Source organism: Lynx rufus, unplaced genomic scaffold (assembly GCF_022079265.1).
Source record: "Lynx rufus isolate CCGP_SWC_20201006 ecotype Redwood Valley unplaced genomic scaffold, mLynRuf1.p SCAF_5, whole genome shotgun sequence".
NCBI lineage: Eukaryota > Metazoa > Chordata > Mammalia > Carnivora > Felidae > Lynx > Lynx rufus.
Window position 1 is genome coordinate 67,706,616 of NW_025814867.1, and position 23,790 is coordinate 67,730,405.

General features: G+C 33.0%; 1 protein-coding gene across 1 annotated transcript in view; it reads left to right on the top strand.

Moving 5' to 3' along the window:
- The window catches only part of NAALADL2 (N-acetylated alpha-linked acidic dipeptidase like 2), a 706,998-nt gene that overhangs the window by 170,972 nt on the left and 512,236 nt on the right, over positions 1-23,790 (top strand). The window lies entirely within an intron of this gene.

Here is a 23,790-nt window from a genome sequence, read left to right on the forward strand (position 1 = left end):
TATGCTAAATTGGAAATACAGATGTCTGAGCCAAATAGAGTAATCTGTTGGAAATAATGAAGTGAAACATGGCCATAAATGGTATTTTTTATGTGATGATTAGCAAACATGTATACAAATAGTTTTCTTGGGATTTTACAAAATACCTAGTATGACTTACTAAATATGTAGAGTTTTTTCTTTTATTTTGCTTAGCTTTATCATTTGTGTGTTTTAATCACAAAATAGGTAGAATCTAATATATATATATATATATATATATATATATTTTTTTTTTTTTTTTAATGCTTATTTATTTTTGAGAGAGAGTGTGTGTGTGTGCACAAGAGCCAGGAAGGGGCAGAGAGAGAATCCCAAGCAGGCTCCATGCTGTCAGGGCAGAGCCCAACGCGGGGCTTGAACTCACAAACCGTGGTGGCTTGAACTCACAAACCGTGAGATCGTAAACTGAGCCGGAATCAAGAGTCAGATGCTTAACGGACTAGGCCACCCAGGTACCCCAATACAATCTGTTTTAAAAATAAGATCACATATGGATCTGGCAACTAATAAGCCAAGAAGTAATTTTGTTTCTCAATTAATTTGAACTTGCTTAAAATTCTGATTGATTAGAAAGTGCAATTCTAAAGCCCTTTGCCCTGTAACTGGGAAACACATGTATGCAGATGGCACTTTACAAATGGGCAGAATATGAGACCATGTTCATGTAATTTGAGGGGTTTGGGGAAGGCCTCTTTAGCATAAATTATATCAGTTAAATGCTAGAAATTAAAAGTTACTATTTCATATACTTAATGAGTAATTTGTTAAGATATTACTATACATAATTTATAAATATTTTATTGAAAGGTAATTGATATCAGTTTAACACTAATTTCATACCCTTAGCATAGGCAAAAGGGTAGGAATACTGTATCTGGGGTAATGGGGCTAGTGTAGAAGAGGTGACTAAAGACAGATTTGAATTCTTCCCTATTTTGGCCTTAGTGGTGTTTGTATCAGTTGTTTGTTCGCTACTTCTAATAAATTTCCTAACTCACATCCCATGGCCAGAGTATAGAATCTGTTCAATTATATAGGTTTGAGTCACTATTCTGCCACTGAATTGCTATGAGTCAGTCTATTATCCCTTAACATCTTTAAGACTTAATTTTCTACCTTGTGAAATCAGTATCTTAGTGTTGTCTTTATATCACCTGGCCTTTAGTAAATGTTCCATAAATGCCCATTATTGTTGTTGTGTTGTAACTGTGATAAAGCAACAATTCCTGTTTTCACTGGAGATTCTTAAAATGTATCTATCTGAATGATATCCCTTGTGACTGTAATTTTCAGATACATTATTTCATGTAAACACTCCAAATCTTTACAAAATAACTGTGATGTGTAGGAATGGTCACTGCTTTACAGTAACAAAGTCTTTGAAAATTTGAGGCTTACCTGATGCCATGCATGATATTATCCAGGAAAGCTAGGGCAGTTTGGGCTACCCCAAACCCTGTGTGCTATCTGATCCCCATAGCTCATTAAATTATCTGTATTAATGGAAGAACCTTTACTTTAAGATGCCTTCTTTCAGTTATTAGCACCACCGTGGCTTCAATCATGGTTCTTTACAGCTAAAAAAGATGTTTTAGATTAGTTGCAAATGGTTCAGAATGAGAAAGATACGAAAGATAAAGCAAATGTGGGGAAAATGATTAACATCTGGAGAAGTCAAGTGATTAGTATGTAAGTATTAGTCGTGGTCTATTTTCATTTCTGTTGAAATCTTAAAAAAAATCAGAATAAAAAGCTGGGAGGGGGTGAGGGCAGACTTAGCCAGGATTCTCAACAAGTGCCTGAAAATGCATCTGTTCTAGCTTTAATTTAGCTTCTTCCTCCTCCAATGAGAGCAGATTGAGTGATTACAGACATGCTTGCCATTTGGACAAGATTTCCCATTTATGTGGAGAGTCTTTCAGTTTCTACCCTTTGTCAACCAGGCATACTAATCAGATGATTCAATTTACCATGTTAGCTGTCCCAAATCTGACTTGATTTAAGGGGTAAAAAATATCACTTGATATTCTCCCTGCAAAGTATGGTGAAAATCAACCAGTGGGTTGGATATGGTCATTACAGTTAAATCATTCTTCATCCACATTGACTGAATTTTGATATTTTTATCAGATTACTGACAGCCAGGAAGACATAGCCTTAGGCACCTAAACAAAAGAAACCTGAACGTGAATTGGTGTTGAATATATTCCCAACTAGAGTGCCTGGTGAAATCATAGGGCACTTGCATATCTGAGCTCATTTATTAATAGAGAAGAGTTCTCATTAACTTCTTCGGAAAACTGTTGCCATTAAATCTTATTTTGAATGAGAAGAATTTGTAACTTGAAAATGTTTATGAATTTTTCATAAGAATCGTCTTAGGGTGCATGCTTGTATGTGATAGACTGGCAAAGATTGACAGATATGTGGAATATTGTAATGACTTGATGGATGCATATGGAATGTTCAATGGAAAAGTGAGAAGTGCCTGCTGGGCGGGTGGGAACATCTTCCAGTATTGTATGGATCTTTGTTGGCTGTTAAAGAAATCCTCACAGAAAGGAACAGTTTCTAATTAAGACGTTGAAAATGACAGGACTGTTTTATTGTACTAACTAGGCCTAGAAGATATATTTTTGGAGGAAGAATCAGTGACGTATTTTTTTGTTTCTTTTAATTTAAACATATTTTATAAATATGTATCTGAGTTTTTATCTTAATGAGTAGGCACGCAGTTTTGTTTTGTTTTTGTTTTTTTCAGATGACGATCCTATGTAATTACATTCTATTACTGCTTTGATGTCACAGAATCCCAGAGAAATTTCAGTTACAGGGGTATATGAATAGTTTGTCTCAAGAATGCCAAAGACCAGAAAATATCAGGAAAATAACATTGAAAACAAACACAAATTTAGTTAACCTTAGCTAGAGAAAGATATGAAAAAAATAGAAAAATAACCTGCCTCAAGCATTGTTAATTAGTAGAGTATCAGGTTCAGTTGGAATTGCTCTATTTTAAAATGGATAGAAGAAATTGAGGAATGGATTCAAAAGATTGGTGGATCAGGAAAATGTGATGAATTATTTAATTGGGAGTATATTTAAAAAAAGAAGACTGAGGAGAAAGTTAAAATGAGTTCAAACATAGGAAGGAGTTTCATGTGTTATAAAATTAGGAGTTATTCTAATCTTTGTAAAGGTTAAAGCTATAAAATATGGTCTTAGGGTCACCTGTGTGGTTAAGCATTCAACTTCAGCTCAGGTCATGCTCTCACAGTTTTGTGGGTTCAAGCCCTGGATTGGGCTCTGTGCTGTCAGCCCAGAGCCTGGAGCCTGCTTCAGATTCTGTGTCTCCCTCTCTCTGCCCCTCCTTCACTCATGCGTACGGTCTCTCTCTCTCTCTCTCTCTCTCTCTCTCAAAAAATAAACATTAAAATAAAATAAATAAAATAAAATAAAAGTCTTAACTTGTAGCAAAATATATTCAGGTTACACATAAATAATTTTATACAATAAGGCTGATTAAATACTAGAAAAGCCTTTCAAAGATGGTTGCCTCCAAACTTCTAGAATATTTAGAGTATCTAATGTTTTATATAGCATTTCTTAATAAGTATGCATGGGCACTTATTTATTATAATCTTTGACAATCCACTGAAAAGTATGAAGGTTATTAGTATATGTTGGATACTAGCTATCTACCTTTCCTTTTACTCTGGCCCTTGGTTAGAAAACTTTTAAACAAAAGATAAGAAGACATAGAATGTTACTACACATTGGTTGTGATCTAAGAAACCAAGGAATCTACCCTTTCTGGAAGCAAATGCCTCAACATTTATGAAATCATTTAATTCATTCTAGTAAAAGATAAGATGTCGGAATTTTTATTCAATTTATGGATGATTTTTAAAACTCTGTACCAGGAATGCATCAGTTTCACATGGGTCTTTATTTTTAAAAATCAAAGGACCATTTTTATATGTTTTGTTAAGAAAATGTATTTATCCATTTTCAATCAAATTATGTGAAGTAGTAATCTTTAGTATAAAGAGAGAGTTGTGTAGGTGGATGGATTATCTTCCTTTATGAAGTTGACTAGTGTGTATGCAGCACTGGCTATAAATTCCCCATTTGGACTGTGTTGGTTGGTACAGAAAGAATGCCACCACTCTGCACACTATAATCTCAGCATGCTCTGCAGAGACCATTTCAGTCCGGACCAGACATGATTTGTTTCTTTACTTTTTCTGCTTAACGTCATTAATAACTTTAAAAATTGATCCTATTTATGATAACAGTTACTTTGATGATTTTACAATTCTGACTGTCTGAAAGGGACAGCCTAATAATGCATTCCTATCCAGATTCCCAGAATAGACTCTAAAATGAAGAACATTTAATCCCAGTCACCATGGCCCTGTCCAGCTTATGTATATCACATAGAAGATGGAAGGCCATATTGTTTGAAATGTGCTGCTGATGCTTTATGTTATCATTCCAGTCTCAAGGAATCTTTGTGACAGAGCTAAGATTAATTAGCTTACTGGATCTGATTACTGTAGACCCTGATTTCTGTTAATAGCCATGTTTATCATCTTAATGTCAAATTTGCTTCTAGCAATTTACTTGATCACATAAATGTATGATGCATTGAACCTGCAGCCTTTGACATCAGATAAATATTGAGGGTTGAGAGGCTTACTTCTGTGATAATATGTCATCCCTAGTACTGCCCTCTCTATCCTACAAAAAGAGTTTAAAGTATTACTTTTTCAATGTAGAAAATATATCTGGGGAGACTTAAAAATCATATACTATGCATCCCATTTCTAATATCAAATGGGATAATTCCATCTGCAATTCTAAGTCCATAGAAACCTAATGTTATAAATTATTTAATCAGTTCGCTTGGGTTATTTATCTGATTTAAGGTAAAGCATTGATCTTTTACTTTTAAATATATTCTTTTTTGTGTGTCAGGAAGGGGGGGGGAAGCTATGGTTGAAAAAAAAGTGTGAGAGAAGCAAATATAGCCATGGTGTTATAGCAATAACCTATAACAACATGCAGATAAATTATAGATTAGGATAAGAAAAGGAACAATATATGTTTATATTTTATACTTCATTTTTGGAATATCCATTTTTCATAGACATACCTCTTAACATTTAGTTTAAAATCATGATTTATGTAATTAATATTAGTTTCCCATAAATGATTTTAAAGTATTTTTCATTTTAATTGTAAAATGTTAGACTCCACATTGTTTACAATTTACCTGTAGGTCCATGTGAACAAGAGTGCTTATTGTAAACTGCAACTCAAGTGTTTGATAGAATGCTGCAGTTATTTATTTGTGTTGTTTGTGTTTTTACAATTGATTCCATATATAAGACTATAGATATGAAAAATTCATGTTTTATATTTACCAGATTTTAATTTGGTAGCATATTTGTAAGTAAGATAATCTATCTTCCTATAAGTATTTTATTTTATTTTACAGTACTGTATTATAATATAAATTTCCTACTCAAAACCAGTGCCAATGATTTTCAATGGCTACACTATATCCTAGTCCATATTATATTATATTTTTCATCCAGTAAGGAAACATTATCATTAAAGATCATCTAGAAGAACTTCGTACTTTTAAGATGGTATACAAAGAGGTTAAGAAACTTGCATAGGTCAAACAATTTTGCAGAGATCAAAAGACCATTTATTCTCCTTTTTACCCTTAATATAAGAGAATTTCATAACGAATTTTCTGTTTGGAAGTGGGTGGGGGTAAAGGATTGATGTTTCCATCACATTTTGTTCTGAATATACATCTGTGATGGAGACAGAGATGGTTTTTAAATTATTTTTCTCTGTATATTTGTTATTAAAAATTATAATGGACATGTATTAATATATTTTCAACAAACTAAAATAAGTCTCTTAAATCATAGTGATTTATTTGAATTATTTGAATATTTTAGATAATAGGCTATAGATTAATATAGTTGTTAAGTGGAAATAAAGATGTTTCCCCAAATACTCAAAATAGCATAATAGTATAATAAAAGAAGGTGAAATATAGTAAGTACATGGCAGTATTTTGAATTGCAAACTTTGAATACTATTCTATTAGTCAGAGATTACATGGTCAAATTTCAGAATATTAGTGAGCTATGTGAACTCCTGTGTTTTGTTTTAACAGGGAGCAATTCCCTTCTATTTAAAACAGCACCACAAAATTAACCAGTAAAGCAGGGGCACTCGGTGCTTAATGGCATGGGCTCTGAAACAGACATTCTGGGGCTGAAATCTTGGCCCAACCTATGACATTAAGAGAATCACTTCAGCTATTCATCTGTAAAATTAAAATTAAAATTAAAATAATTATACTTGCCACAAAGTCTTCACTAAGTCAAGTGAAAGTGAACTAACGTCAAGAGATTTCACAAGTTAGAACAGGTAAAGTGGGTGCATAATTTTCACATATTTAGAGTTATATTTATTCCATTGGACATAGTTATTCTTTCCATGCTCTTGAAGATGATTCTCAAAAAACGATATTCACTTAACTGAGAAGAATGGGTCAGGGTGATGACCTAAGAAATAAACCCTCAGGAAATCCTAAGAGCTATAATATGGAACACCTGCTATTTGTTACTCTTTATTTCAGTTTATTTGCCAAACGGCTCCCCAGTGCTTATATGTTTTTTACTGGCTAAAGTTACCTCCACCTTTTGAAATGGTGGCAGTAAAGGTAAGTTAGCACTGGTAATGCTAGTTTTCCAGGTAATAGAAAACAGGTAGAGTGCAATGGCGGTAGAAATAAAATGTGAAATCAAAGACCATATTCCAATTTCATTATGTGTAAAGAGATGTTTACTGATTGAAGATGTATAAGGAGAAAACTCAAGCAGTTTCTCTGAATACGCATCCAAAGAGCTTGATAAAGAATATGCTGTATATGATCATATAGAAGTAGTTTACTCTCTTAATGTTTTCAAGAAGATCTTAAGATTCCCAACAATATAGTTTTTTTTTTTTTTTGTATTTACAAAAAAGTAACGTTTCAAATAACCTTTCCATTTATACACAAGTGTGGAGTTCTTTTACCAGGACCACTGAATACAGTGGTGCCAGTCGTTCCATTTACATGTTATGGGCAACATTTGCAATGTAAATATGAGGAATTTGTGTATGCTTTACAACCATTTTCTGGCTCACAGCAGGGTAATGTCTCCTTCTAACAAAATCCATATATTATGACAAATTTTAGCCAGATGGAAGTCAAGTGTCTTGAGGACTTGTTTTATATGTACCTCTACCCATATGGCATCTTTATGCATATTTAAGAGCTAAAATCTTAACCAATGTAAAGTTATGACATATTTTAATACTAAAATGTGAAGATCAAACACTAAGTACTATGCCTAGGCATCAACAAAATATGTTAGTACTTTTTTAGTTATTCTTAGTAAAACATAGTAATTATAAATAAACATTTTAGGAATAAAATAATAATAACAAAATTCCCAAAAGTCATTATTTTTTTCTATAATTCATCACTGCAAGTCTGGTATCCACCATACTATACTTATGTGATGTGAACCATTTTAAGGTTATTTTATTTTTAGTCTTAAATAATGAATGTTAATAAAAATGCATCTACATGAAAAATTGCCTCATATTTTAATAAAACTTGTACTGTACTATAAATGTCAGCAATCACTCAATTTCTGTAGGGTGAGTATATATAAGGAAAAACATAAAAAAACAGATTTACCATAAAGTTCTTTTTATGCGTTATTTAAACAGAATTAATCATTGTTGACTTTATTCAACAGCAAGGTCTCCATTTCTCTTTGTGGTATAATTATAAATAAATTTTGCCTTCGTAAGGCTTTTGAAAATCCCTTTTGCAAATGTATTCTTCAACTCCAAAGCTTTTAACAGCTTTTGACAAGAAAGCAGTTTAGGCAAATCATGTAAAAATGACTAAGCAAATGTGAAAAAATTCAAATAGAACTTTATAATTGGGAGAGATAAAGATAGAACGCTAACAATGTACACACACAGACTAATGAAGAACTTCACCTTCTATTAACAGGAAATCTACTTCTTTCATCTTCGAACCTCAATGGTGCAACCCAAATAATTTGATTAATCCTCTTACTTACCAGCTCCCCTCACCTTCTCACCCATCCTCAATTCCAGAGACACTGAGGTATGCTAACTGCTATTAACTGGACCTGATTTTAATCAACAAATGCTGTTTGCATCCTTAGGGCAGCTCAGCAAAACACACCCATAAATGTGCAAAATAAGACTTCCAGTATGAAAAAAAAAAACAAAAAAACAAAAAAACCCCAAAAAACTTCCAGTATGCTCAATAAAACCCAAGGGTATAAAACCACCGATGCTAATATTTTACTATATTCATCCGTTACTATACTGCAAGCAGAAGTTTGTGTTTGATTTGATTTGATCAAATACAATTTTAACTCTTCTCTGTCACATATCCATATTTTGACTAAAGTATCTGATGCAGATAAATTGTATTTTGAGGTGATCATCAAGACATAGTTCCTAATTTATTGTATCTTTTCTGAAATTCCTAAGGTTATAGCAAGGCTATGGACTTAAAACCAATACAGGAGAGATTTGAAAAATTGGAAGTAATATTGTAACTTAGTAAAATGACCCATATTTCCAAATATAGATGTATCTTCATCCAATCTTCTTTCTTTCAGTCTATCTTTCTTTTAACAGTTAAAATGATTTTTTTCTTACACAAACTTGATTGTATCAATCCATGCTTAAAACGCTTCATGGGTTTTCAATAACATAAAGACATTTTCCACTGACATAAAGCCCAAGATGCTTACTATTACTTACAAATCCCCTAATAATCTACATTTGTCTACCTCATTTTTTACTTATTGTCTTCTTTTACCTTCTGAAATTTGCCATGTGCCCTCCTATTCAGGACATTTATTAATTCTAGTTTATTCTACCTGAGTATTCCCCCCCCACCCTTGTTCTTACACAAATCTATTTGATCTCCAGATCACATATTATTACTTCCTTAGATAATATTTCCCTGATCCCAAAGAATATGCTGGTAAAGGATAAATAACTCCTTTTTTCTTAACAAATATGACCATTCATAATTTGATATATTTGTGTAATATAATTTAGTATGTGATCACCCTACTAGATGATAAAATCCTAAAGGAAGAGATGTTATTTTTTTTGCTACTGTATCTTCTGCTTTTAGCACTACGTCAAATCTTTGATACATGCTAGATGTTTCTCAAAAAATTGTGTGTTGAATGAGTGAATAAATTAATGAATGTATCTGGGTAATATATCAGAGAGACATCCCAAGCCTAACTGTATTTTCATCTCTAAAACTGTTTCATACTAGCTGGTTGAGTATCTGAGTCTAATCATCTTATGGTGTTAAAGTTCAAGGGGACAAAAGGAATGTTAGTCAGTGTGTAACTAGCCAAACCCTAACCAGAGTAATTTTGAAAATAGAAACTTACACACAGTGTGCCAAATTTTTGATGGATTTGCAGCTCTCTATGTTTTTTGCTTAATAGTGTTCCTTTTGAAAAGTCCAATTTAAGTATGCTGTTCTAATGAGAAGGTGACTGCATTGTACCAGATGATATATTTACGTGACTTCATTTAAATTCAGTGCTTTTCACAACCGTATTTAAAGGTATTAACTGTACATGTGGGTAAAATGAAGACCTCAGTGATTACTTTTCAATTTTACACTTTAATAGGTGGCAGAACTTAGACTGGAGGGTTGGAATCCATGACTGGAAAACTCACGGTCTTTTCCTATTCCAAACTGTACATTCCATCTATATATTCAGGGAAACATATGAAGTATTTAAGAGATAGGAACTACCATTTTCTAATGTAACTTCTCTAAAGATTAGATTCTGTTTTTGTTGCATCCTTTTAAGCAGCAGGTCTATATTCCAGATGGAGTGAATGCACACTTCCTTCCACCTGGGAAAGTTCTCACAGTGTCATTTTGGAAGAGTTTAACTTTTCAACTAAGAATATATTTCCTAGTTGCAATTAGAACTTTATTTTGTTCATAGATGTAGATAGACTGTTGGAAACACTCCCTGCAAGTTAACACCCCATTGATAGTGATAAGCTAGATACAAAAGGAACTGTCAAACTTGGATTCGTTTTACATGGATATTTAATCTAAGTCAACTGCAGAGATTTACCCTTATCATTGCCAAAATACTAATTGAAATTATTAAAATATTTTAGCAACAGCGCTAGGAAAAGAAAGTCCATCATACCATCTAGAAGAATTTACTGCACATACTTCTGTCTGAATGCTAAACCTCTTGAATGTGGATTTTTATGTCAGGTTTCATTTTAGATTCATATGTAAAGTGCTGATGCTTTTGATTGAAAATATACCTTTAATTAAAGATGTAAGAGGTTTTTTTTTTTTTTGAAAAATCTTCCCATTTGGTTTAAAACACATAGTAAATCTATTGGTTGAATATATTATAGGCATAAAATCATATATTATGTCTGTTCAAAACTGCATACTTTAATTCCTAGTTCAAACCATCTTTTTTTTTTAACGGTACAAGATATTACATAATATTTTATTACTTCCTGAAATTTGGAGAGGGAAGAATGATCTAGAGTGATAATGTCAGGAAGGCCGGTATGATACAAAAATGACTGAGTTTTCCAACAATCTTTAAATAAGATCCTCTACATGTCAGTATATGTATATATTATAAATAAAAATGTACATCACAAGCTTCACTGAAATATCAAAATATATGGTTATGGGAATTAATTACTGATAGATAAGCACTTTACTAGAATTTTAGAAGCAAAAAGCCAGGCAAATTTATGTTAGGAAATTGTGGGGATAGGAATTTTTTCTTCTTTTTTGATGGAATAAGTGAACAAAAAACTTGTCTTTGTTTTCACTCCTTCATTTTAGATACTTTTAAATATTATTTTTAGAGAGAATCCAGGGAAACAACACTCATAATCTACTGTTTGTTTATTGGCAGACATCTGATATTTCCAGAACTGGAAAGATGAGGAATCTTTGTTCTTACTATTCCACCAGCTATCCAACAAGTTATGCCTTTCCAGTTCTTCAGTTTTATTTTTTTTTCTTCATCTAAACATTACCTTTACTTACACACTTGAAAAGATTTTCTACTTTAAAACAAAAATCTACTTGGAAAAGAACCAAATAAAGGCAGTACCCTTACTGTTGTTAGTTTGTGATTAACATCTTAAGTCCTCTGCGTTACACATTCATCTTTAGGTGTGTTTGGAAAAAAAAAAATCCTGTTGTACCCTGGTAGGACATAATGAGAGGATAAGATTAGGCAGGTTGTTGGATCTCAGTAAAAACTGTGAGAGATGCCATTTGAAATATGTTGTTACCAACAACAACAACAAAATCATTACTCTTTGCTTAGGAATCTATTTATGAAACTGAAAAATAACCTCTATTTGAAAGAAACAAATTGGTCTTTCCTATTTAAACGTCTACATTTAAACGTCTTCTACCACATAAACACAGTGTATATCAGGTAGAGCTTAGTGGATAAACAAGAACTTTTTGCATTGTTGATGGGAATGTAAATTGGGGCAGCCACTGTGCAAAAGAGTGTGGAAGTTCCTCAAAAAATTAAAAATAGAACCACCATATTATTCAGCAATCCCACTTCTGGGTATAGATCCAAAGACAATGAAAACAATACATCAAAGAGATATCGGCACTTCCATGTTTATAGAAACATTATTCACAATGGCCAAGATATGGAAACAACCTAAAATGGCTGTTGACAGATGAACGGATAAAGAAAATGAGATTCATATGCACACACGTATACACAATGGATTATTACTTAACCTTACAAAAGAAAGAAATTTCTGCCATTGGTGGCAATATGGATGGAACTTGAGTACATTATGCTAAATTAATTACGCCAGACAGAGAAAAATACCCCATGGCATCATTTATGTGGGATCTAAAAAAAGGGAAAAAAAGTCAAACTCCTAGAAAAAGAGTAGAATGGTGGTTGCAAGAGGCTGGTGTGGTGAGGGGCTGTGGAAGAAATACGAAGAGGCTGGTAAGTCTGTACACTTTCACCCACCTTATTTTAAGATGAATGAGATCTGAGGATCTAAAATAAAATATTGTGACTACAGTTAGTAACACAATTGTATGAATTAAAATTTGCCAACTGTAGAACTTAAATATTCTCTCCAAAAAAAACCAAGTGGGTTAATGGATGTGTCAATTAAATGTATTAATTAAATTAAATTACTTAAATGAAATTAAATTAATTAAATGAAATAAAATAGAATTTTGTTTTCCTTTTAACATTATATATTTTAAGACAATTTAGATTAAAAAATATTTTAACAAGACTTAATGATACACCTTAATGTTTAAATGATATTTATCTTATCTAAATTATCTCAGTAAATTTAGTTTCCAGAAAATCTTTTTCCAGTCCACAATTCTAACTTCACAGAAAAATGTTAAAGGATCTTAACATGGTATTTATATTTTGTATTATTTAACTTAAAAAAATCTAAGAATTTGTTACTGTGAGGTAAAATTTAATTGCTATTAAATTTAATAGTGTCACTTTCTGTGTATAAAGTCCTTGAAGTAGGTGGTAACCTGTCTCACTTTTACATGTTATTGGTTTTTATAATATATTTTAAAAGTATTTTGCAATGTTTATATTTCTGAAGGTTCAACTCTTTTATCTAAATTACATGATCAATTTGATAAACCTGGCACAGCTAAAAAGAAGATGAAACCAAATTTTAATTAAATAATACATAACCATACTCAAACTCTTTGTGTGTCTGTAGAAGTGATTGTCATCTTTGAATTGAGCACCCTATCTTATCTAGAACCTTCCACAATATCAGACTTCACATAATACATCATGTATGTAATTAAGCTTTTATTTTTTTTTAGAAGTAGGGATTGCAATTCCTAAATAAAGCTTTACTTATTCTTGTGGATATTTGAATTTTAGGCAAAGAATCTAGTTTTTCTCTTCTATTTCTTTCCTTCCTTCCTTCCTTCCTTCCTTCCTTCCTTCCTTCCAGGGAGGGCACAAGCAGGGTGGGGCAGAGGAAGAGGGAGATTGAGAATCCTAAATACACTCCATGCTTAGTGGGGACGGGGCTGTATCTCACTACCATATGATCATGACCTGAGCCAAAATCAAAACTCTGACACTTAACAGGATGAGCCACCCAGGCTCCCCATTTCTCAACTATTTTCTATTTCATTTTCCACCTAGAATGCTTAGCCTCTTCTGTGTCACTTCAGGTTATCTTGGGTCCCATGTCTCTTACAAAGCTTTCTCCAATATCCAGGCTGACTTTGAATTCTCATTAAAATTCCACTGTAATCACATTTTTGTTGTTGGATCTTATTTGTATCTTTACAAAGCAAATTAAATGCAAGGATTATGTTTTATACTTCTTTTATATCTCTGTTTTTAGTCTCTCCTTTCTTCCACCAAACTCAAGGAATAGACACCTAAAATTCACTTTAAATATTTTATGATTAAGTGATTTTATGATACAGTAACTACTAACACACAGTAGAAATTAAATATGTATATGCACCTTACAAATGAACAAATGAAATACTGAAACATTTTTTCTATACATTTTAGGAAGCTCTAAAACTTGACTTATATTCCTACAATTAACCCAAGTCAATCTATGATAGTATGTCATGAGTGAGGTAACCAGAATATTGTGATTTACTACTCTGTTACTTGATAGAGCTGGTCAAGGAAAGTTTCCAGTTTTAGTATTATAAGAACAGTTAACAGACTATAGTTATTAAATATTTTCTATCCTTGGGGCGCCTGGGTGGCTCAGTTGGTCAAGCATCCAACTTCAGCTCAGGTCATGATCTCACAGTCTGTGAGTTCGAGCCCTGCTTTGGGCTCTGTGCTGACAGCTCAGAGCCTGGAGCCTGCTTCGGATTCTGTGCCCCCCTCTCTCTCTGCGCCTCCCCTGCTTATGCTCTGTCTCTCTCTGTCTCAAAAATAAATAAAAACATTAAAAAAATTCTAAAATAAATAAATAAATAAATAAATAAATTAATAAATAAATATTTTCTATCCTTTGAAAGCCTGTGACATCAGCTGATTTTACAACTTTAAAACCATGACAGTCTTGAAATTCCTTTACATGTCTCAAGGAGAAGTAGGCAGAGAGAGTAAAAGGAAAATAACTTGGATAACAATGAATGAACTTTGAAGAGTTCTTCAATCACCACTTACCTACCCATCCATTACCCCAGAAATTTCTGTAAGTCCTGGACACCCAGGCGGTCACCAGAAGCATGAATCATTCTTATAAGGAAAGTTTGGGTAATGTGTAGTATATTTATTCAGCAATGTTAATTAAGAGGAAATTTCAGTGGGGGGAGAAGGGAAGGGAAATGCCACAGTTGTGCAATCTTGACTCTTTTTAGCCTCTGTCCCCAATGTCTTTGAGTTTGTGACTCAACTCTTTCTTTCTTTCTTTCTTTCTTTCTTTCTTTCTTTCTTTCTTTCTTTCTTTCTTTCTTTCTTCCTTCCTTCCTTCCTTCCTTCCTTCCTTCCTTCCTCCCTTCCTTCCTTCCTTTTTTCTTTCTTTCTTTCTTTCTTCTTTTATTTTCTTTTTGTGGTGAGAGGGAGAGGGTGATTTGCTTTTCTTTCAAGAAAAGTATCTACTTTACTTTTCTTCAGGTTCCAATTATTCAGGATTTGTTCACTAGCAGAAATTCAACAGTAACATAATCAGTAATGACAATAATCAGTAACTAACTTTTTAATTCTGAAAAAAATCAGGGTTACATGGAGATATAGACACAACATTTATTTCAACATTGATAATTACCTAAGGGAAATGGACTCAAATTATATATACAAACACACACACACACACACCTGCATATCTATATTTATATGTATTTATTATAAATATATATATTCTTTACATATAAGAATATAAACTATTCTTCTAAGGATTCAGATGAACAAATATTCATATGCATGCATGTTTTAAGATTCAGTTTACAGTATACTAAAAACATGATCACCTCTTTTCCTCTTCTTTTCTCACATTTATAGGATGCTTGGGCAGATAAGCAGCACAAAGAATCATAAATCTCAAATAAAATGTGACTGCAGTTTCTATTTCCTACCTGAACGATATTCATTGGATTTGCTGCTGTTATCTGGATTATTAAAATAATAGAATTTGTGATGTTAACAGAAGTTACTTTTTCAATATGCTTTACAAAGAGCTTTTGTTATATCAGACAGTCTGACCTGTAGTTAGCACTCATTTTATGTTCATTTTCTTCCTCCTATTAGAGAAACAAAACATTTCTGCCAACAAAAAGAGCCCTCCCTTCATACCAATGTTAAAGAGAGAGAGAACATAATTTATCATTCTGTAAGCATTAACAGATTTTCTTGTGTATATGAGCACAAAATTGACTACAAAGTTATCACAAAGTTTCATACAGTTTATACAGCAAAGCCAAAGAAAGAACAATTAACTCCTCTTGCCTATTTGAGGGACAAGGATCTATACCTTGGGTCAGTTTCCTGAACGTTTTATCAGAGACCCCCAAGCTAATTCTGGAAGTATGTTTTAACATATCTGGTGGTCATTTGGTTGTTATCTTGGAGATATTTCCATATTGTACAACTAGAAACTACACTTAATCTCTAGAGCGATTTCTCTCTGTCCCAAAGCATGCCTATTCTTGGAAGGTTTTAAGAATAAGATTCTTCTATCTGATAGAATAAACAAGACAGAAAAAGCGGGAAATAATATAAAATAATAACAATAACAAAACCCGTTTTTTTTGTAATGTATATTTGGACACTAACTCAAACTTATGTTTGGAAGGGGGAAAAAAAAAGGTACTGTCATACATTTGGTGTCCAGATTGAGGTGTGTAAATAATCTGAAGTCCAGGTTGGAAATACAGCATCTCCACTGTTGGCTGTCAATTAAAATCCAGTAATGTACTGCAAAGAGCCTCATTCTGTGGGCACAGAAAAAAGTTAAAAATGTCTGTTGTGTCCTGAGAATTTTCCTCAAGTCTAAATCAGTTCTTTGGAAATGTTTGGTTAACTTTTAAAAATACAAGTATCTCTCTACCTGACACTTAAGAAGAGGCAAGATACAAATATTCATGTTAAAATATCTGGTCAGTTATTTCAGGAAAGTATTGAGGCAAACTGTTCGGATTATTAACTGAATCGACTAGTTATTTTAACATCCTATAAATATTATGCATTTATTAGGAAACTTTTGCTGTATTGATAAATGTCAGGTTATGGAAACGGTTTATGTCTGGGTGAACTCACCTCACATATTTACATGTGTGGAGGAGGGTGGGATAAGAACACTTAAGTTCTACTCTCATAGAAAATTTCAGTTCTACAGGACAATATTATCAGATATAGTCATTATGTTATACAGTAGATCTTCAGACCTTATTCATCTCATAACAGAAAATTTGTACCCTTTACCAGCATCTTCCAATTTCCCCCACCCCAGCACCTGACAACCATCCTTCTTCTCTGTTTCTATGAATTTGTTTTGTTTTTGTTTTTGTTTTTGTTTGTTTTAGGACTGCAGTGTGATACCATGCAGTGTTTGTCTTTATCTGTCTAGCTTGTTTCACTTAGCTATCATGTTCCCTCAGGTTCATCCATGTTGTTGTAAATGGCAGGATTTTCTTCTTTTTAAGGTTGAAAAATACTCTATAGTATATATTTATACCATAATTTTTTTATCTATTCATCTCTTGATGGACACTTAGGTTGTTTCCTTGTCTTAGCTATTGTGAATATGCTGCAAGGAATAAGGGAGTGTAGATATCTTTTTAAGACTGTGATTTCATTGAATATGTTGCTGGAAATGGGATTGCTGGATCATGTGGTGATTCTATTTTTATTTTTTTGAGGAATCTCCATTCTGTTTTCCATAGTGCTGTGCCAATTTACGTTCCCACCAGGAGTGCATGAGGTTTTCCTATCTTCCACGTCATTACCAGCATTTGTATCTCTTGCCTTTTTTATAACAGTCATCTTAACAAGTGTAAGGTAATCTCTCTGTTGTGATTTTGATTTGCATTTTCTTGATAATTAGTGATGTTAAACATCTTTTTTGTATCCTTTGTATGTCTTCTTTGGAAAAACATCTCTCCAGGTCTTTTGCCCATTCTTAATTGAATTATGATTATATGATTATGATTGCTATTGAGATTTATGAGTTACTTTTATATTTTGGATATTAACTCCTCATCAAAAATGTGGTTGCAAATATCTTCTCCCATTCCATAGGTCGCCTTTCATTTTGTTGATAGCTGCTCTGGCTGTGCAGAACCATTTTAGTTTCATGTAGTTCCATTTGTTTATTTTTGCTTTTGTTGCCTTTGCTTCTAGTGTATAAAGAAAAATCATTGCTGCTAAGACTAATGTCAAAGATCGTAGTCTGTTTTCTTCTAGGAGTTTATGATTTCGGGTCTTACATTCAAGTTTTTAATTCATTTTCAGTTTATTTTTGTGGATGGTATAAGATACGATTCCAGTTTTACTTATTCCTTTGCATTTGGCTCTTCAGTTTCTCAACAACACTGAATAGATTATTTTTCCCACTGTATATCCTTGACTCCTTGTCAAAAATTAATTAACTATATATACATAGGTTTATTTCTGGACTCTGTTCTATTTATCTATGTGCCTGTTTTTATGTCAATTGCATACTGTTTGGGTTACTGTAGTTTTGTGATATAATTTGAAGTCCGGAAGTGTCATGCTTCCAGATTTTTTCTTTATCAAGATTGCTTTTGCTATTTGAGGTCTCTTGTGGTTCCATATGAATTTCAGTATTTTTTTTCTATTTTTGTGAAATATACCATTGGAATTTTAATAGAGATTGCACCAAATATGTAGATCACTTTGGGTAGTTTGGACATTTTAACAGTTTTAATTTTTCCGATCTACCATCATTAGATAGCTTTCTATTTTGTGTCTTCTTCTGTTTCCTTCATCAGTATCTTACAGTTTCCAGTGGACAGATTTTTCACCCACTTGCTTAAATTTATCCTTAAGTATTGTGTTGTTTTGATACTATTGTAAATGATACTGTTTTCTTTATTTTTGTTTCAGAGAGTTCATTGTTAGTGTATAGAAACGCAATGCATTTTTGTATATTGATTTAGCATCCTGCAACTTATTTAATTAATTCATCAGTTCTAACAACTTTTTTAGGCAGAGTCTTTTCTATATGCAATACAATGTCATCCACAAACAGAGACTGTTTTATTTATTCCCTTCTGATCTGAATGGACCTAAGGCATAATTAAGTTAAATGATTGTAAAACACCTAACAAGTCACTACCATTCAGAAAATTCACTTTCTAAATTTTTCATTCTTGTGTCGTTAAACTTTGTGTTCAATAAAATTTTTGCTGAAGTACCACACACGCGCGCACACACACACACACACACACACATATACACAGGAAAGCACACAAAATGTAAGCATACTACTAAATGACTTTAATATCCCTGTGTTGCCAGTACCAGAAACCATCCTTATAGCTTCTCCCGATCACTGAGCCCTGAGAAGAGCTAAATTTCCTGACTTCTATAGTAATAGTTGAATTTTATCTGTTTTTGAAATACATTAAGTAGGATCAATAGTATATTCACTTAATGTTTGCCTTCTTTGGTTCAATTTTTTTTTTTTAATTTTTTTTTCAACGTTTATTTATTTTGGGGACAGAGAGAGACAGAGCATGAACGGGGGAGGGGCAGAGAGAGAGGGAGACACAGAATCGGAAACAGGCTCCAGGCTCTGAGCCATCAGCCCAGAGCCCGACGCGGGGCTCGAACTCCTGGACCGCGAGATCGTGACCTGGCTGAAGTCGGACGCTTAACCGACTGCGCCACCCAGGCGCCCCGTCTTTTGTTCAATATTATATATGTGAGTGACATTTATTCATATTGCTGTTGTCTGTCATTGTAGTTTTGCTCATTCTTATTGCTGTACAGTCTTTCATTATATGAATACATACCACAATCTGTTGATACATGCTATAGTTGCTTGCTGAGTTGTTTCCATATTGGAACTTATTATGAATGGTGCTGTTGGGAGTGTTCTTGTACATGTCTTTTGGTGAACTTGTGTGCCAACTTCTGGTGGATATAAAGTTAAGAGTAGAATTGCTAGGTCTTAGAGTATTCTTGTTTATGCATTTACTACACGTGGATATCAAACTGGGTTGAAGCAGTTGGTGTCAGTGTAGTTTCTTGGAAACAGTCCTTTTGAGAATGAGAATAGAGTCAAATCACTGCTCAAATAGGTACTTCGTGAAGGATGTGTTGTCCACCCAGACAGTAAGAAAGGATTTTATAACAGACACTCAGCAAAACTAGAGATCTGAAGACTCTTATGTCTCCAAGAATCAAAATAGTGACACTGGTTTTCCAGCACTGTTACTAAATTCATTCTTTCCCCAATTGTTTGCAGGGCTATCTCTATAATGTCTATAGATCTAGGTCTGGACTTTCTGTCCATTGTTTCTGTAACAGTGTCACACTTTTTATTTTTGTGTCTTTGTAATATGTATTTATATTTGATAATGCCAGTCTTGTTTTTCCAAATCGTTTAAATTATACGTTTACAAACATTAAATTAATTTTAATTTAAAAATCATTGCATGGAAAATTTCCATATAAAAATGTTGTCTTGTTCCATGAGTGATGACTATGTTTCTTCTATTCATTCAGGTCTTTGGTCATGTCTTTACTTTACAAGAATGTTAATTATTTTCCCATAAAATTGTTCTGAGTTATTTTTGAAATTAATTCAAAAGTACTTTATGAATTGATTATGACTGTAAATAGTACTTAGTTTTCTCTGGCACTTTTTCTTTTTTTTTTAAATTTTTTTTAATGTTTATTTTTGAGACAGGGAGAGACAGAGCATGAACAGGGGAGGGTCAGAGAGAGGGAGACACAGAATCTGAAACAGGCTCCAGGCTCTGAGCGGTCAGCACAGAGCACAACGTGGGGCTCGAACTCACAGACTGCGAGATCATGGCCTGAGTCGAAGTCGGCTGCTTAACCGACTGAGCCACCCAGGTGCCCCTCTTGCATTTTTCTTTAAAAATTAATGAGTAAATATTTCAAGTATCCACCATAGCACAAATAATGACATCAGTGTCACCTATGTACCCAGCAAGAGTTAATATTTAGTTACCCCTGATGGTAAAAACTACAAACATTTTTTTAAGTGTTTATTATACATGAGGCACTCTTATAAATTATTTTACGTGTTAATTCGTAACAACATAATGAAGAAAATACAGTTATTCCTACTTTATTGTTGAGAAAATAGAGACGGAGAGAGGTTACATAACTTGTGGAAGCTATACATTTGGTGATTGTGAGAATTTGAATTCAAATCCATGCTGTTTGCCTCCCAAGTATGTGCTCTTACCCACAATGCCATGCATTTCTAAATAACTAACTCGTTACAGATGGAGCTAAAGCCTCATGTTTTACAAAGCCCTACCATATCTGGCAGGGCAAAGTCCTCTTGAGACCGAGAAATGTCAATGTTTCATTTGGAGTTCAAAGGCAAGAAAACGCCCTAGTTGAAAGAATGTCAAGCAGGAGCAATTCCCTCTTATTCAGAGGATGTTCAGCCCTTTTTGTTCTATTCAGGCCTTCAACTATTGGATGAGACCCACCCACAGGAGTGATGGCAATTTGCTTTTTTATTCTACCAATTTAAATGTTCATCTGATCCCAAAACAGCCTTACACATACACCCAAGGTAATGTTTGACCAAATAGCTGTACACTCCATGGCCTAGTCAAGTAGACATATAGTATTAACCGTTATAACATCTCAAATTAAATACTGGTGGAAAAGCAGCATGATTCTTCAATTTATCCATCCATTCATCCAGCCATCCTTTGTTTGGCTTACAGGTCCTCAGTGAAGGATGTTTCTATAGATTGATATCCAGATGGTTACCCAGTCAATACACTCTAGTATACCTGAGCCAATTACTTAGAATCTATTCTGATTGGTCAGTTTCCTTCAGGCATGGTAATTCAACATTTTTCATATTACTCTTGAATATAACCTAGGTATATTCTGGTAGCATAATTCTATTATTGTGGGATGCTGAACTGTATTTTTGCTGAACTAAATCCGCTACTGACTATTTTCATCAAGCATTTGAACTCTGGATGTCCTCCAAGGAGCTTTTTCTACTTTTTTCATTTTGGTAAAACTGACTACTTAGGAGGTCAGAAGAGAGAAAACTGCTGATTTATAGATCTCTTGAAAGCAAGCATGTCAAAATAAGGATAGTGTGGAAAACCTGGTAAAAACTGATACATTTGAAGATTAATATACTTGTTATTTCCTCTGTATTGTAACTTAGATAATTCATTTATGGAGTGTATGTAAGATTTTTAGAGCTTATCTCTAATATTTAATATTAGGTGTGTAATGTCTTTTGCTGTGTCATGATCAGCAAGAAAATAAATATCTTTTGACATCTATTTTCATAAATATCAATTCTTATGTGAAAATTACAAATTGCTCTGTGAAATTTTTAGATTTTAAGGAATAAGCTGATTCTATTAAGTTTCAAATACATATATGTTACACTAAAAATAAACTGAAGTTTGAAGGATTTGTACCACTTTTTAAAAAAAAATTTCTATAAAACAATGGTAATTAAGACAGTGTGGTGTTAGTATAAGGCTAAACGTATAGTTCAGTGGATAGAGTCTAGAAAAAAATGAAATATTACTTTACAATAAAAAGGGAAAAATCTATTGATATAGGCAACAAAAGAATTAATCTAAAAAATATTAAACTAAACAGATACGAAAGAGTATATACTGTATGATTCCATTTATATCAAAATTTAATATATTTTTTTTAACATTCGTTTATTCCTGAGAGACAGAGAGAGACAGAGCATGAACAGGGGAGGGGCAGAGAGAGACAGGGAGACACAGAATCTGAAGCAGGCTCCAGGCACTGAGCTGTCAGCACAGAGCATAGCGTGGGGTCCAAACCCACAAACTGTGAGATAATGACCTGAGCCGAGGTCGGATGCTCAACCTACTGAACCACCCAAGCGCCCCCCATTTATATCAAAATCTAAAAAATCTAATCAATGGAGACAGAAAGTAGATCATTGGTTGGTAATGAGACAGCAGAGGGACACAAGGAGACCTTTGGGGGTGATGGAAATATTCTATACTTGATAGTGGTGGCAGATACATGGGCATATATATTTTTCAGAACTGTTGAAATATACATTTAAAAACTAGTAAATTGTATATTATGGAAATTACATCTCAATAAAGTTCATTTAAAATATAAAACAGAATGACAGTTTGTAAACCTTATTCCAACGAGTGAATAGAAAGTTAAATCACATAGGCTCTTCCTCAGATCTCTATGTCTTGCCTTGGTCATAGAACAGTTAAATGAATACCTTCAATTCTAATAGAGAAAAAGATTTTGCATCGTTTTTTTTTTTCTACTACTATGACTTTCCTCACAATAATAACTGTTTGGAAAAAAAGTAACAATGTAATTTTCTTTGGGCAATAACATTTTTTACATATGTACATATTATATATAAGCACATATATAAGCATTATAATCAACTATTTTGCCATTTCTCCTCTGCTATTTTCTTCAGACTGAAAGTATGCTGTAAGTGTGTCTATTTGGATTATCAACATGAATGTCTATTGACCAATAATTGAGTAGAAAGTAATTTTTGGTGAGTTCATTTCAGATCCAAAAATCCTGCTGATTTGCTCTGAGTCTTAAGGTATATAGCCCCCTAAACTTCTAAATATTCATTGAATGCTTGTAATTACTTCCAAAACAAGCATATTCCAGCAATAATTTGATTTAAATTAGAATTTTTCCATGTATTATGTTTTATTACTTATGTGTATATATTTTCTAATAAGAATGATAAGTAAGTTTATCTTGCAATATTTATTTACTTAAAGATAAGCTTTACCAAATAATTAAACCTCAGATGTCTAATTTTTAAGTGAATGTAAAATATTAATTGGTTAATTAATTCTAACTCATATATACCTACCCATGCCTAGAATTACATATGTAATTGAAGCTGGAAATAATTAAAACAGAACAAACTTTAAATGTTTTATAAAATAATATACATGAATTACTAGAGAAAATATGCTGATCATTTTAGGTGTTTTTGGAAGCGTGACACATAGGAACTTCATCTCAAGGAATAAAGGGTCCTGAGTATTCACGTAATTTTATGGGAGTAGTATATCCATTAATGCAATGACATTTATGCAATGAAATAATGAAGAGAGGAAAGGGAATCCACAAATCAAGACTGCTGAAAACAATTACACTTCAAACATCTACCAAAGTTCGAAAGCTGCAGTTACCCAGTGTACTAAATGTGTGTTAGTGATTAAAAGACTGAGGATAATTATTATTTATGTACATTTCAAGAACATATACTAATAAAGGCTCATTTATTCATGCACACAAGGCAAATAAAATTTCTAAATTATTTTAATCTCTTACTAATCTGCAATTTACTGTGTGTATTAGCCTTGCAGATAGTTTTGCA